Here is a 17400-nt window from a genome sequence, read left to right as displayed (position 1 = left end):
ATCTGGAAAAATCTTAACTTGTTCACTATTTTTAAGAACAGTTTTGCCAGATTATAGTATTCTTGGTTGTCAGATTTTTTATTGTTAAGCATTTTGATACATTCAAAGTGAGAATATTATGATGGCTCCAAATATAAATCTAATATCATTAGGAAAAGCAGCTGTGACCCAAACTCAATAAAAGGTAAAGAAATTCAACCTAAATTGTTTAATGGAAGCAACTGATTTTTTCTGTATGTATCAAGGGAAATAACATGCCATTTTAACTCTTGGCATGCACAATTATGCATGTTAGATAACACGATTAAGACAGAAAGGGTAGAAAGAAGCACGCCCGCTTTTTTAATTTTTCAGAAGATTCCCTAATGTTATTTAAATGTTACCCCAGTCCTAGTACTGTTACTAAATCCAGAGTTCCCAGGAGGTTTTTATAACTCCTTCCAACTGAGGATTCTGCCAAAAATTTCAAGAGCACATAAATTACAATTTGAAAAGCTCATGTTACACTAATAAAGAAGACAATGCAGATATTAAGTAGGAGAAGTGGATGTATGTTTTAACTGAGAAAATTTACATCATTGAAAAGAAAGTAAAGACAATATTTCTCTAAAAGAGTGACTTTAAACAAACAAAAGTTTTCTTATTTTTTCTTTCTAACTACTCTAGTACATGTATTCTCCCAACCTGTCTATCTCCCACACTGACAAGGGGATTGTGGAAGAGAGATCAGGAGATAGTCCCAAGAATGTTTGACTGCTTTCCTGAGCTTGAACTCCTTGGACCTGCAGACATGATCATTTCTGATGTTACCTTTGAGTTATCCTGTAGGTTACTAAACTCACTGCCTTTGTATTTATTAAACTTAGGGCAGCCTGCAGAACCAGGAAGATATCTATTTATTTTTAAGAGCTATGTAGTCATGTACAATAATTATGTCACTAAAAGTATTTTAAGAACTTACTAATTTTCCACAATTTTCTCAAATATAATTTACTTTCTAGCATTCCCAAGAGCGCACGCTTATTTGTCCTCTTCTTACCTTCACTTTTCCATGCTGAATACTTTACTTTCAGGTAGACTTCTTCAGTATACCTTTCCTCAATCATCAGGGAAATACAAGAGATAATTCAGTATAGAACTGATAGTCTACGCCTAAATAATTCATTTAAGTATTTCTCATATGATATGACAATTCAGCTATGAGTATACTTTTTATCAGACTGATTTACACAGGTCTGTGGCTTTCTCACTTCTGGAGTATATTTTGAGGGGTTTTATTTTACATGTAATAGAGTCCTAAAGCTCTAAATATTTCCTATACTAATGAACTAATAAGAGACTTGCTCAGCAAATTGCCAAGCTACATTGTGTTCTTGCTGAAGGCAGAAGACTCAGCATTAAACATGTTCAACAAATGTCCTTTTTTTAAAGAGTTCAATAATTAGGCCGGTGACATGGCTCAATAGGCTAATGCTTCACCTGCGGCATCAGCACATCGGGTTCTAGTCCTGGTCGGGGTGCCGGATTCTGTCCCGTTTGCTCCTCTTCCAGTCCAACTCTCTGCTGTGGCCCAGGAGTGCACTCACATGGGAGACCAGGAGGAAGCACCTGCATCCTGGCTTTGGATCAGCGCGATGGAGGGTGAATCAACAGTAAAGGAAGACCTTTCTCTGTGTCTCTCTCTCTCTCACTGTCCACTCTGCCTGTCAAAAAAAAAAAAAGAGTTCAATAATTATTTATAGTGGAGTTAGAATTAAATGGTACATTCTTCGAAATGTTAAATTGAAGACATAATTTACACTGTTAAAACCTGAATATCACTTCACACAAGCTCTCTTAAGATTTAATGAATTACTAAAACGTTTCCATTGAGCTATACAGTCATTTAAGGGAGAAATAAACAACTTAGAAGGTATCAGATTAGATTTTTCTCACAGAATGCCGCATACAACGTTCATTTACATGTAGTTTTAAAAGAGCTGTACATACCTAATACCTTATATAGCCTTATGGCTTATATAACATTATACTTTTTTCCTTATATGTCAGGGTTTCTTATTCTCATCATCACTAACATTACAGGATGGATATTTTTGTGTTGTGAAAGGCTGCTTTGGGTGTTGTAAGATGTTTGGTAACATCCCTGTCCTCTGCTCTGTGTCCCCCATCTCTCCAGTTATGACAAGTGGTCTCCAGACATTGGCAACTCTCTCCTGGAGGCCAGAGTTGCACTGGCCTCAGTTGAGAACTCCATGAATGTAGATACAAAATGGCTAAAGGGGTGTACAAATGATGTTATTAGCCAGATCACTCATTCTTCCTCTGAAGTCAAACTGCTTCTAACTCACTGTATTTTCCAGGATACTCTACTCTTTAAAGTTCCAGCTCTTTTTCCATATGAAGCCCCCTGAACCACAACCAAACTTCAGAGCTTCAGATCTCAGCCCAGGACTAAACTCTCCCCACTATATAAGATTAAAAAAAAAGATAGGACTAAGAGCCAAAGGGAGCACATAAACAAGACTAGTGTCTACAAATACTAGCTGATAGAATAAAAAAGGGAGAGAACGATCCAACATGGGAAGCGAGATACACAGCAGACCCATAGAATGGCAGATGTCCTAAACAGCACTCTGGCCTCAGAATCAACCCTTAAGGCATTCGGATCTGGCTGAAAAGGCCATGAGAGTATTACAGGCATGGAAAGCCAAAACACTCTGGCAAAAAAAAAAAAAAAAAAAAAAAAAAAAACCTAAATGAAAGATCTCCATGAGTGAGATCCCAGTGGAAAGAACGGGTCATCAAAGAAGGAGGTACCTTTCTCTGAAGGGAGGAGAGAACTTCCACTTTGACTATGACCTTGTCTAAATATGATCAGAGTTGGTGAACTCAAAAGGCTTCCATAGCCTTGGCAGCTCATGACAAGAGCCTAGGTTGATTACTGATGCCATAAACAAGAGTGTCAATTTGTTAAGTCAACAACAGGAGTCACTGTGCACTTATTCCTCATGTGGGATCTCTGTCCTTAATGTGCTGTACATTGTGATTTAATGCTATAACTAGTACTCAAACAGTATTTTTCACTTTGTGTTTTTCTGTGGGAGCAAACTGTTGAAATCTTACCTTAATATATGCTAAACTGATCTTTTGTATGTAAAGAGAATTGAAAATGAATCTTGATGTGAATGAAAGGGGGGAAGGAGAGGTGAAGGGGAGGGTTGCGGGTGGGAGGGAAGTTATGGGGGGGAAAGCCATTGTAATCCATAAGCTGTACTTTGGAAATTTATATTCATTAAATAAAGATAAAAAAAGAAAATGATTATATTAAAAAAACTGTAAGTGGCATTGCCTTGAATTTAATAAGTAGCTTTTTATTTACTTAAGGCTAAATGACAACTTTTAACAATTTTTGATCTTAGAATCTTATAAATATTACTCAAAAAACATTTTTGCACCTTTATTATTACATTTCTTTCCAAGTAACTCATCCAAGACCAGCCTTAACCAATTCATTGGTAAATTCTAAAAAAATCAAATCTTGCTCTGTCTCACATTGTAAAACAACATTACACAATTTTTCCAGAATTTCTTCCTGGTTATTACACTGAAAATGCTGTGCTCTGGCTGGATTCATTCAGTGCCTTCTCTGTCTCCCCCTCCCCTTCTGGGGTTCCTTGCAAAAGGGAGTGAGGGATAAGACAAAGACGTTGAGCCCGAAGTTCTCGCTAGCTCCTTTCGTCACTTCTTTCCTCCAAACTTGGTCTTCTCTTTCTAACTCTGCTTCTTTCTAATAAGGTTCTGTCACAAAAAATCAAGGCCAACCTGGATGTGAAGTCCAGAGCCATTCACAGGTAATAAATTTTGATATCTGAAGTACAAATAAGCACAGAACCCAAATCCAAGCCAAAGTCAAATGAGAGCCAAAGCCAAAGCCAAAACCAACTAACCAAACACAAACTTCTTTTCTCTCTGACATTGTCAGTTTTCCTGTTTTGGCCCTCAAGTTGTTGTGACAGTTTTTAGGCATATTGACAGTTACTTCTGAAGCGTCAAAAACAGCACAGTTTGCAACAGGTAATACAACTCCTTATCATTGAAGTTTCATTTTCTATCAAGCTGATAGTGAAATGAAGTCATCTTTGACATCAACTTGCAACACCTCATCTAAAATTAGAATAATTGATGGAGAGTTTTATCTTTATGTCTTTTATTGATGGGGACTTTCTAAGGTGTGCACACTAGGCTGTAGCCAGACTACTCCAATTGACTCAAGGAAGTCTAGTTTGAAATGATTCCTGTCAGTCTTTCTATAATTGATGATGTTTGTTAGAGAAATCTACTAGTTAAAAGAGTAGAATTAGCCGGCTCCGCAGCTCACTAGGCTAATCCTCCGCCTTGCGGCACCGGCACACCAGGTTCTAGTCCTGGTCGGGGCGCCGGATTCTGTCCCAGTTGCCCCTCTTCCAGGCCAGCTCTCTGCTGTGGCCAGGGAGTGCAGTGGAGGATGGCCCAAGTGCTTGGGCCATGCACCCCATGGGAGACCAGGATAAGTACCTGGCTCCTGCCATTGGATCAGCGCGGTGCGCCTGCCACAGCACGCCGGCCACGGCGGCCATTGGAGGGTGAACCAACGGCAAAAGGAAGACCTTTCTCTCTGTCTCTCTCTCTCACTGTCCACTCTGCCTGTCAAAATAAATAAATAAATAAATAAAAGAGTAGAATTAATACATATTCTACACGTTTCACTTACTTTCAAACCACAACAATTGGCTATTTTCCAATATGTTGTATAACTATACATGCAAGTGAGCATACACTCTTCAATTTTCTTTTTGTTACAATGGTAGAATATTAATCAAAATAAAGTGATGATTACAGGTCATTCAGGATGTATATATTCTTTCATATTTGAGATACTGTGCATGTATAGCCTTTCAGTATTACAATTATTATGAAAATAAACACAATTATTAATATATTTTATAACCTGTATTTATCATACTATCTACAAAAATATAGGAAATCTCAAATTATGTTATTTTTAGTCATTTAAACTAGCTTTAAAACTGTGACTGATAACTCTATTTAGTCATAAGCTATCAACTTACTGTGTTAATTGTAAGTTAGATAAAAAGTAGAAATTAAACAGAAGGTAATAAACATCACTGAATATTATATTGTGTTACCTTAATCATAGCCCAAAGAAATTTTCAGTAATTAATTTCTCTAAATGTAGCAGTGGATAATAATTTATGGCTATGCCACTTAAGAAATACATAAATTATTGGATATATCTTCACAAAATTGGTATCATAATTTACAGCTTTTTATTACTAAAATTACTTCATGAAATATTTCAAATACACAAGTATCCAGTTTTCAAATACAATGACTATTAACATTGTACTATGTTCACTTCAGCTCAATGGCTTAAAAAATACAAGATAGTTGAGATAAACTTGGAGCCTTATTTTAAAAGCCTCTGAGTTCTATTTTAGTCTATTAGGAAAATTACAAACATGAATTTAATGCTTCCAAATCCCTTACAAATATTAATATTTAATAGACACGTATAAATGTATATTCCTACATATAATGTAGTCTTCTAATATTTAAGGGTTTACATGTATTAAATCCCACTTTATATTTCACTGGGAAGCCTGCTACTCTCACCCCATGTTAGGTTTCACAATTCACCTTCTCTGACAGGTGCATCCCAGTTCAGTGGTCCTCACACTGTGGGGCATCAGGAGCACCAAGGACACTGGGGAATCTCAAAGGCCAGAAAGTCCTGCAGTGAGGAATCTGCACCTGTGTGCTCGTCATTCTCTCTTCTGGTGATTCTTACACACCAAGTGTGGAGACCACTTCTCTAGGCAGTGTCACTGGCCTTGTTTGTACTTGGTTTTATGAGTATATCACAGCTTAACCCTTCTCTTCCTGCTGGACATTTGCTGTTTTCTTTTTTTTTATTTTCTACGTAATACACTTTTTTTAATTTAACTTTTTATTTATGTATTTCACTCTAGTGCTGTGACAACAAAGTGACATCTGTGTACCAGAGCATATATACATCAACAGTAAGATGTAACCTTCCATTACACCACTGCTAGAATATTTAGCTTTCCTTAGGAGACATAAGCATGTAAGATGGCCACATCAAATAATTTTCTGTTTTTTTCTTAATCTTAATTATTTTAGCAATGATACTTTTATCAATGTCAATGTTAATAGAACTATAAGTTATCTGGGTGATGGAGTACGTGTGTGTGGGAATCATTCAACTGCGTCATGTTATAATTGTTGCTAGAGTAATCTGACACACACCAATTAGGAACTGTCACCATAATTAAGGGCTAGCTACTGTTGTTAGTTGCACAATGATAAAGTTCTTTTGAAAATATTGGTTAGCCCACTTATATGCAAAAAATGCCCTTTCCACTTACACAGAAGAAAAAAAATTCAGAAAGTTATTTTTGGCCTTGCTATGTCAAAAAGTCAACTGTATAAAGATCTAAGTTAAACTAAAATTATAATTTTAAAAGTCATGCATTTTATTATCAATTATGCAGAGGCTTTAAAACTGTTGCAAGACCATATAATATATATATTAGCTTTTATACTGCTAATGCACAACTAACAGCAAACTTGATTAGAATAACAGAAATCTTTCTTAATTACACATTTATATACCACACTAGAGAGACAAATGCCACAAGATCTGCAGAACCATTCAGTTCTGAGCACTCAAATGGAAGAATAACTTTATGTGTTGTAGTCCTTCACATATAGAATAACAAAAGGAAAAAAATTCTGCAGTCTCACGTTATGAAAAAACGTACTGCTGTAAAATGTAAAGAAGGGGTAACAGGATATCTTCTATAACACAAAATAACACACCAAGTGTCAAAAAACAAACAAAACTTCTAAATAAAAATATCAAAATACACAGAGCAACTGAAGCACAAATCCTGCATTAAATACAGTAAAGATTGAGTAAGACATTGCACTAGTTAATAAAAGACACAAAAATAGGGAGACCTAGGGTGACCAGTAAATAAAACCAAAATAATGGGAAAACAACCTGAACCACTGTTTACCCCTAGTTGGAGTACAATATTTATTGGTGTCTTTCCATTCATATAATACCTAACACTGTACATTAAGTTTTTAATGTCACAGAAAAACTTGGTTCTTCCATGAAATTCTTTAATTTCTTGATGAATTTTTCAAAGTAGACATTATTATGAATGAAAAACAGCCAACAAATGGGCACCTGTTTTTAACACTGAAGAATTACAGAAACTTTTTAAAAGTTATCATAATCTTTTTTATCTTTTTCCCCTCAGCTACAAATCCATCAACTCCATCACTACCCCTTCTTCGCTTTCTGTTGTTGAGGATGTTAAAACGTTGGCTCATTTCTGGTAATGGATCCATGCCTAACACTTTGTGTATTTGGTGGAATGCAAGGAGTCTCAAAGCAAACTGTGCTCTGGATGTAATGTCTTCACGCTGCTGGTCAGTCATTGTTGCCAAGGTGTCAAATCGATCCTTTCCACAAGGATCCAGAAGTCCAGGGCTACCTTTAAGAATAATCACGGAAGAAATACACTCAAAAACTCTTCTCAGTGCATCTCCAGGGCTCTGGGGACTAGAAGCACTACTGATTGCCTTCTCTGCTAATAACTCCATAGCCCACCTTGGAAAATCAGACCAAGTTGAAACTCGTTGACAGAGGTCTCGGAGAATACGTATGATTATCACACAGGACTGCAGACCATTAGCTCTAGCCTGGAACCACTTAGCTTGGCGTAGAGCAGCCAGAGCATCAAGGCATTTTTTCCTGTCCAAGACGTCCGGTGGGTCTTTCACCATACCCGAGGTTACATCTCCTTCCCTCATGTTCTCTTCTCGAATAATTGGAGATGTCAGGGTGATAGTGACTTGCATTTTGGGTTCCACACAGGAATTCAAAATTATTGCCACTTCAGATACAGCCCATTTTATATCGTACTTCTCAGGACTTATAACAGCAAGCTGTTTGGGGAGGTTTTCTGCAATTCGGCTTAATAATGTCTTTGAAGGATTTTCTGAGCAAAGCAAAACAAGGTTGACATTTCTATCTCCTCAGAGAAGTAATCCTTTTGCCAATACTCCCACTTGCAAAACTCCTTTCAAAGCTCTGTCTTTCCCTCCCTCTTTCTTATCATCTCCCTCCTTGTTCTTGCTCTTTTCATGTTCAAACTGTCTAAAACAAGTTTTAAAGCACGTTCAGTGATAGTAACAATTTTTTGAACTGCCTGTGACTCCTCCTCAGTTGGATAAATGGTTGCATGCTTTGTCATCACATAATGGTCATCAGATGAGTCAGGACGACGCAAAGGTACAGGCCCCTGTGGTTGAGGCAGCATGCCTGGTCGCACTCCCAGAGGCATAAGGGGCCTGGAGGACCATGTGGATAGCCTCCATCAGGCATCCAGTGGTGATCCTCCCAGTGGTGTTGTCTTCCTCCATTCTTCTCCAGGGCACGTCCTCTTCATAATGTCTCATTTCCATCCTCCAGTGCTCCTCCTCTTCTCATCTTCGCCAATACTCCTCCTTCTGCATTTGCTTTCTAATTTTCTCTTTTTGAATGTTCTCGAATACTGGGCTTCACTTCTACTTGCAAATCTGGATTTACTTTTTTTTTTTATTTTGAAGTCTGTGTCTTCATCCTTTTAAATGCATCTCCTTAGCATTGGGGTCGTTAAATTGCACTCGCTTCATTTACAATGGAACCTAATTACTTTCCCTTCATCATTTCGTACCTCCTCCACATGATCGTGGCCCACTGGCTGGACGTCACTCTGTAAAGCTGCAAGAGATGCAGGTGTGACCGGCTCTGACACCGTGTCTGACTTTACTTCTGGAATGTGCTCAGAAGAAGTGACAGGAGCATTTTTAACACATTCCGTTCCTTTTAAGTCTTCTGCTTTGTTTCCTGTTGACTGCAGTGTATTACCACCAACAAAGTTTATTTTGGGTGTAGATGTTTTCTTGGCAGCCGTACTTGTAGGCACTGCTGATACTTTAGTGCTGGATGTGCTGTTAAGAGATGTGTTTCCTGCAGTAGTAAGACCTTTCACTGAAGAAGTTGCCATCGGTGAATCATTCACAGAGCAATTGTTTGCTGCAGTACTTGAAGGAGAGGCAGTCGGTTTTGAAGCAGATACAGCTGTTGAAGAAGCAGCTTGGCTAACAGCGTTTGGCTCTGTGGATGGAATTGGTTTGCCCAGTTTTGTATGTGATTTGACCACTTTCTGATGCTTAGCACCACGGATGTGGGCAGCATATGCATCTGCTCCTGTGCAGGACACATCGCAGAGCTCACAACGCAGCTGGTTGAGTCCCACGAGCAGAGTTGTTGCTGCTGCTGGTATTTTGTGAGGCTTTCAATGCGGCTTCTTTTTTAATGTTTCTGTCCTTCTAAATGGTCTTTGTAAGTCTGTGGTCCAGCACAGCTGATCTCACACATCACAGCAGTGAATCTGGGGTGGTTTCGGGGCTGTTTTGGTTTCAGCTGTTCATTTTGGAATGGTGCTTTTTTAGTAAAGTGGTCCCTGTCCAGGCAGCTGCTGCAGCTTCTGTTGCTGCTGCTGCTGTGGGCAGCAGGAAGATGCAGCTGAGCACACTGCTGCTTCATAACCTGAGTGAGATGTGCAGAGTGAGTAACTGCCCTGCTGCTGTAAGTAGCACTCTGAGTGTAGGGCCGCACCACGGTAGCTGCAGCTGCTACTGGCTGTACGTGGAGGACACAGGACAAGTGGAGAAAGTAGTGGTAGCTGGACTCGGTGTGGCTGGTTTTATGGCTGTCACTGTCGAGTTTGCTGGGCTTGAGTATACGGAGTTGCACCTTGGCTATAACCTGCTTTGGGAGCCGTCTGATGGTAGGTTTCAGCAACAGCAGGCTGAGGCCGGGCAGCAGCAGCGAGGACAGCGGCAGTTGCTGGTGGTTGTTGTACTGCTGACTGTGGTAAGCTGCAGCAGGAGCTGTGGGTCTTACCTAGGAGTAGGAGTCCTGGGAATTTTGTGTAGTATCTGGGGGAGGTGGTGCTGGTGCTTCTCGTTGCCTCTGGGTATAACCACAGTCAGTTGTTGTGTGTGCAGCAGGGCAGCCTCCATAGGCGGCAGCTGTTGCTGCAGTGGCCACAGCTACTGGAGCAGGCCTGGCAACCACAACTGTGCATAGGCAGCAGTAACAGTGTGAGCAGCTGCTGGAGCCTGATGGACAGTGCAGCTAGAACTGCAGTTAGATGAGAATAGGCTACACCCGAAGCTGGCTGTTGGCTACACTGGGCCGCAGCCGCCGCCGCCGCCCCGCTGTGGTGAATCCAAAGTAGTTGCCGGTCGCCATTTTGGCATCTTCCCCGGCCGGCTGGCACAGAGGAGAAAGCACTACAGGGCGTGTGGGAACCCTGGGCCCGGGCTGCTGCTGCTGCACTCCGAGCTCTCACCCGCGGCCTCCCTCCTGTGAGTAATATGCTTTGTGTAATACCAATATGGTGACATCACTTTCAGTGTGTACCCTGACTAAAGTGACCGACTGCTATTGGTTTGGCTGGAACTTACCACTGTTCCAGCCTGGTAAACTGTTAAAATTGATCACCCTAGAAAGTAGATAATTTTACATACATGTAACGTTAGTATTGTAACATTTCCAAAAAGAATTTCATCTTTTGCCGTGCAGAGTGGTATATAGGTAATGCTATTTAATTTTTGTTTTAATTTGCACTTCATTGTTGACAACTGTGACTGATTTTTGTTGAATGTGTGTTAGTCTTTTAGGTTTCTTACTCTATGAATTATTTGTTCCCATTTTTCTGATAGATTGTTTATTCTGCCCTGTGATTTCTTAAGATTTTAAGATTCCAACATTAAATAACTGAAATTATCTTATGTTAGTCTATGTCTTGTCTTTTACAAGTATTTTATTTTGCACAATTTAATTTTCACACAAAATATTCAGTTAAAGTCTTATGCCTTTGTTTTTTAGTCATTTGTATATACTAGAGTCATAACATTTGTACAAATATTTTCCTGTTAATTTGAAGATTTACCTTTGATGTTTCAATCTTTGGTATACCTAGAACTGTGTGCAGTTAGTTTTACTTCTTGTCATATAAATGGCAAATTATTCCAACAGTGTGGTGAGGATCTAAGTGTCATTGACTTATATCATATTTATGCACCAAATCTAGTTTTTATATATTTCTTACTTCAGTTTATGGATTCTGGCTTCTGTTCATATAGTCTGTTTGATCTCTATTCCTAACACTCCAATAATTCTCTTAGTTATTATGATTTTAAATTAGGCATAACATATGGTAGAGTAAGTGATTTCTCATTGTTTTTTTTAATACTCTTCTTGGTATTTGAGCAAAACCATATTGAATACATTGGGTTATGTAGAAATAATTTCGATCCTAACAATTCAATGAATTGAGGGTTCACTGTATATATGGGTTCATAAAGACAGTGCATTTCACCGTTTTCTCAAGAGGATTATTCATATTTACAAAATATTCTGTTAAAATATATTTAAAGAAAGACATCCCTCTGGGGATACTGAAAGGACACAGTGGTTTTCTTTGACAGTTTATGAAATGCTTAGAACAGAAGTTTTGGGAAACCAACTAATTAAATTTTTTCATTTATATCAAAGAGTTTCTTTTTCAGCAGATATGTAAGAATATGAAATATATTGCTATTTCTCTCTAGATACTTTGGCCATTTCCCAGCATGTACTCCACATAATTTTGTTCATGCGACTCTGGGATAGAAAAAGGCAAATAAGTAAGTACCCAGTATGAATGGACTTGGTAACGGTTTTGTGGTAAAATACAGTACTGTTCCAACTAATTAAAGAAAAGAAATAGCCAAAAAAGATGAACAAAAGACAGAAAAAGAAATGAGAGACAGAAAGTGATAAAGAAAAACAATACTTCCCTCCCTCTATTGTCATCTAGAATGTGGTGGCAAATTCAAAAGGAGCAGCACTCCAATTAGAAATAGAGGAGGTCTCCAGGAAACTACTGAGGGACAGAAACCGAAGCTTAAGACAGGGACGTGTAGTTTCTGTGAGGAAACTGTGTCAGCGTCGATTAAGTTAGTTGTTGCTTGTTTTCCAGAAGCAGGAAAGGATGCTTACTAGAACAGAGCAACCAGTGGCCACTTTTCCAGCTTCTCTGCCAGGAAGGCAGCCTTGTCACTGGGCTTAAAGCTGCAGAAATGCTCAGTCCTGATGGCAGCATGAATTTAAAAAGTTTTTGGATCAAAGTAAATATATTTTAATACCATTTTCTGTGCACTGTGAAGTGCTCTTTTACACTATTGAATATTAGCAGATGTGTTGTCTCATAATTCTTTTAAAACATAAACTTGTGTGTGTTTGGATAGCTGAGTGTGACTTTCTGGTCACATTAATAGAAAAAAAATATTTGCTCAAAAGCCAGAATAGAACGATCTTGGATAAATACAATATAAAATAAAGCATAAAGGAAATATTAATTTTTACACTCAACAATTGTATGTTTTATATATTCAAATCTCTGAAACCATGTTAAAGAGTAAGTGGCAAATTGTACGAAATATCTGTAACATAAAATAGAGCTAATAGTTTAAAAAACAGATGATAAAGATCACAGAGAAAAATATGAGGCCATATAATAAAAATGGGGATAGCGATTAAGCTGTTGTCATGAAAATGACAACATAAAATGGTTTCAATAAGATAAAATTTTATTTCGTTTTCATGTGAGTACAAAGAGACTGACCAGTGAGCTCTGAGCCCTTGATCACCGAAGCTTCTTCTGTCCATCACTCAGTTTCCTGGGAGCATTGTCCATAACCACAGGTAAGCCAGGTCGCCACATCTCCAGGTTCTCAAGTACTGGGGAACCAGAGGACACCCTCACCTTGTATACAAGAGAATATTGAATACATCTCTTCCACACTGTTCAGTTGTTGAAAATTTGGCCTCATAGCCATACCCACTGCAAGGGAGAGTGGAGGATGCATTCTATGAATAAGAGGTCAAGTGTCCAGAAGAAAATAGAACTAATGCTCTGCCATAGGTTGGCACAGTACCTGGGGAAAAAATGTTTCACAAAGAAATCTGAACATGTAAATTTAATAGACTAAATGATATAAAAACAGTAGTACAATGTACTAAAACAGAAGTACATGCTCTTTTTTTGATCTCACAAGATTTTTCACAAATGTTAATAATAGCTATTGAAAATATAACAAAATGAGCATTTTCAAATACTGTTGGTTAAAAAAAAAGTATACATAGGTATTACTTTAATGGAAAGCAATTTGGCCTTAAATAGAGAAGTGCCTACAGGTCCAAATTGAGAACCATTATGTGCAAATTACTGGCCAACACTCTTCAAAAGTGCTGCTTTCATAAAGAACAAGGAAAATTGGATGTTTGCTCCAGGTTAAAGAAGATATGAAAGAAGATATAGTGCTATTATATGCTTCTTGACCTAGGTAAAAAACATTGTTTTACAAGGCGTGAATATGGTCTATAGACTAGATAGACATTTTATTATTTTTTTTTATTTTGATCATTGTACTGTAGTTATACAAAATCAGATAATGGGCATTTGAGAACTCTGGTATGATTTTGAACCTTTTTTTAATTTTGAAATGACTTCAAAATGAAGTTCCATCATACTTAAAAGTAGACCCTACTTCCGAGCCCTTCTCCTTGTTTATCGTGTGCATTAAATTATCAGAAAGCTAGTTAAACTTTAACCCTTCCAAAGCTACAAGCTGCAAATGCCTCCTTGGGGAATAGTCTATGCATATGATACACCAGAATGCTTGCAACAAACTACATACTAACTAAATGTCAAATTTCATACATGTTCAGCCTCAAAGAAACACTAGTATTCATATCACATGCAATTGGAATGATTTCCTGAAAAATAATGTACATTGAAGCTTTTTGCCATTTTTTCTCTGTCTTCTCATTTTTCTCTTATTCCTTGCTACTATTGCATTTTCAATTGTTTCTGTTCCACTTATTTTATTTAAGTGAGGATGTGTTTTCAGCGTATTTTTTTAGAATTCCTAACTAAACAAATTACTCACATAAAACACCTATAATTCCATCTCATTTTTATGTTATAATTTTATTTAAATATATAAAAGTAAATCATATGCATTCTAAACTTTGTTAATGTTACAAAGTTAAAATATGATTGTATTAGTCATTATTTTACATTGGTCATGCCTATGGTTGTATCTACCAAAGCCACAGAGAAATGTAATCAGCCAGATGTTTGAGTCTAAAAACAAAGGCAAATATACAGCTATTAGAAACATCTGGAGTTTGCAAAGATTATTCCAATTTACTCAATGTTTATCTTTATCCAAATACCTCCAGTGTGTCTCATCTCTCCAGGCTGGTGAACACAGACACACTGAACTATCTCCAAGGTCCATATGTAATGCTGTAGGCAGTTGACACCTCAGTATGAAAGCATAGCTCACATTAGTGTTGATTAACATCAGTATATTTTGAAATATTCTTGATTGTCCTGACAAATTCTAGGAATACTGGTCAAAAAGAGTCTAACAGAGATTCTGTTTTCACGATAGAAAGTAACCCTGATAGACTGAAATGACGGTGAGTTGATAGAAAGAACACCTTCTCTGCCACATGGGAAGCAGAGATCACAGTTATACCAAATACCTGTCCCCAAGACTTCAGTGACAATATGGGTCTTTATTTAACAGGTTTTGGCACTATGTTTTCTCCCTGGGAAGTTTCCCTTAACAGAACATGTCCCAGCCTGATATGTGAAGTCCTAAGTTAAGTTTAATGACCTTGACTAGCACAGGGAAATTATCCTAAGTTTTCATTGTAAAAAGTGCAACATTGAATAGCAGTGCAGGACTTCTGCAATTATCATTTGTTTAGCGCTTGGTTGGATCTAGGGTGCCTCCAGAAACCTCTATCTTAGCACCACAACCCCATTGTATAAGGAGCTACTGCCAAACACCACTTTGTGAATCTGTTCTTAGAAATTAGGAAGGAATGAGGATGAGGGAGTGAAGATTGTGAGATCCTGTGTGTTTGTGTGTGTGTGTTAGTATGTGTGTGTGTGTGTGTAACATGCTATCAGATCTCATATAACTGAACCCATTCACCATATTCTGATTTTTTAGAAAGTATACTGTTGCTAAAACTGCAAGAATTTGTAGAATTCAATAGGCACATGATAGATATATTCAACTCCATGTTAGAAATACTAACAACCTGAAATGCTAAGAACCCCTTAAGGTGACCAAGAACATAAATCAAGTAGTTCTATGGGAAATAACAAATCAAACCTGAACAAAAATGAGAGTATACTGTTTATTTTTATTTTGTTACAGCTTATTTTTAAATACCTTTAGTTATATACAAATCAATGCACATATTTAAAAAACATAGGATTTGATATATGATGACACCTACGAAAAAAATCATACACATAACCCTAAAATTTTCCTTGTGTCCCTTTTTTTTTCTATTGTGGTAAGACATGCTATAAAATTTACCAAATTAATGATTTAAATGTGTAACACAGAAGCAGCTACATGCACCTTGTGCAATAGGTCTCTAGGACTTTCTCATCTTGCAAAATTACAATTCTATATCTGTTTGACAACAGTTCCACTCTCTAATAAAACCTTTTTAACCCCTGATCATCATCTTCCTATTCCCCTAATCCCTACCCAGAATCCCATAATTCTCTACTATTCTGCTCTTCGCTTATATGAGTTCGATTTTTTAGATTCTGCATGTTACTAAGACATGCAGTATTTGTCTCCCTGTGCCTGGCATACTTCACTTAATATTATAATCTCCAATTTCAGTCATTTTCTGCAAATGATGGCATTTTGTCATGGCTGTGTGTGTGTGTGTGTGTGTGAGAGAGAGAGAGAGAGAGAGAGAGAGGGAGAGGATAGTATTCTATTATTTTTAGAAGCCACATTTTCTTTAGCCACTCATATGTTACACAACCACTTAGGTTGATTCCATAACTTGGCTGTAGCAAATAATACTGTGATGAACATAGGAGCACAGATACTCTTGGACATAATGGTTTCATATTTTTTGGGTTAATATCTGGAAGTTAATTGTGGATCACAGTGCAACTCTAATTTTAGTATTTTGAGAAAGCTTCATCCAGTTTTTCATAATAGCTGTGCTAATTTACATTTTCACCAACAGCGTACAAGGGCTTTTGTCTCAATCCTCATCAATACTTGATATCTTTCATCCTATTTTTATTGACCTTCTCTCCAGTTATCCATTTTTGAAAATAAAGGACTAAATTATACTTTTACTTCATTACTTTATTTCTCCCTTCAGTTCTGCAAATGTTTTCCTTTTATTTCTTATATTTGTGTCCTTTGCTCTTATCTCTGAATATGTATTTATAATCCCTAATGAAATGGCCCTTTTCTGCTTACATTGTTTATTTCTTTGTCTCTTGTGACCATTTTTAAATTAACTTGTATTTTTTTCAAATATAAATATGGTCACCTCTGTTCCCTTTTGGTTCCCATTTGCATGAGATATCTTTTTTCTAATCCCTTCACTTTCAGCCTATGTATGTCCTCATATAATTTGAATCTCTGTAGCCAGCAGTCTCATATTCATTTTTAATCCTTACTTCCCAATGCCTCCTACTTCTGCCATCCCTTATTTTCCAGAAAATGACTGATTTGTCTTCTTTTACTTTGGATGCATTTGCACTTTCTAGAATTTTATAAAAAACAAAGTCTACAGTATATGGCTATATTTGTCTAGTGTAATTAGCATAATTATTTTGAATATCAGGCAGGAAAAGTAATAAAACCATCAGATTACAAGTGCAGAATTAAAACTCTCCTTACTTTCAGGCTCCATAACTGTCTGTGAGAAAATCAGATGCAGTTTATAAAAAGCTACCAGAACTACTAAGCAAACTTCGCCAGGTCACAGAACAATATATTCAATGCCACTTAATTTCCAAGTAGTATCCACTGCACGAATATGATAATTTGCTTATCCATTCTTCTTTTGATGGATATTTTGCGTTTCGTTTTCAGTTTTGTACATGATATAATCCTTATGGAATTGCATGTAAAATTTTTGTATGGACATCTTTTCATTTCTCGAGTTCTAGGAGGTCATAGCTGGGTTCCATAATAGGTAAATATTTAACTTTTATGAAGCTGCCAAGCAGGTTTCTGTAGTAGTTTTACCATTTTATTTTCCCACTAACTATGTATGAGAATGTTAGTTGAGTTGCTGTACATACTCACTGTTACTGGAGTGTTCAGGCTTTTAATTTTAGATGAATAATAGTATCT

At 37.3% G+C, this 17400-nt stretch overlaps 1 pseudogene; it reads right to left on the bottom strand.

The window, feature by feature from the left end:
• Positions 1-7309: 7309 nt before the first annotated feature.
• On the bottom strand, positions 7310-14282 carry LOC100342518 (zinc finger RNA-binding protein pseudogene; annotated as a pseudogene).
• Positions 14283-17400: the final 3118 nt, after the last annotated feature.

Source organism: Oryctolagus cuniculus, chromosome 7, assembly GCF_051225735.1.
Source record: "Oryctolagus cuniculus isolate XC-2025 breed Fujian yellow rabbit chromosome 7, ASM5122573v1, whole genome shotgun sequence".
Classification (NCBI taxonomy): domain Eukaryota; kingdom Metazoa; phylum Chordata; class Mammalia; order Lagomorpha; family Leporidae; genus Oryctolagus; species Oryctolagus cuniculus.
The sequence above is the reverse complement of the archived record's forward strand: the minus strand, read 5'-3'. Positions and strand labels throughout refer to the sequence as shown.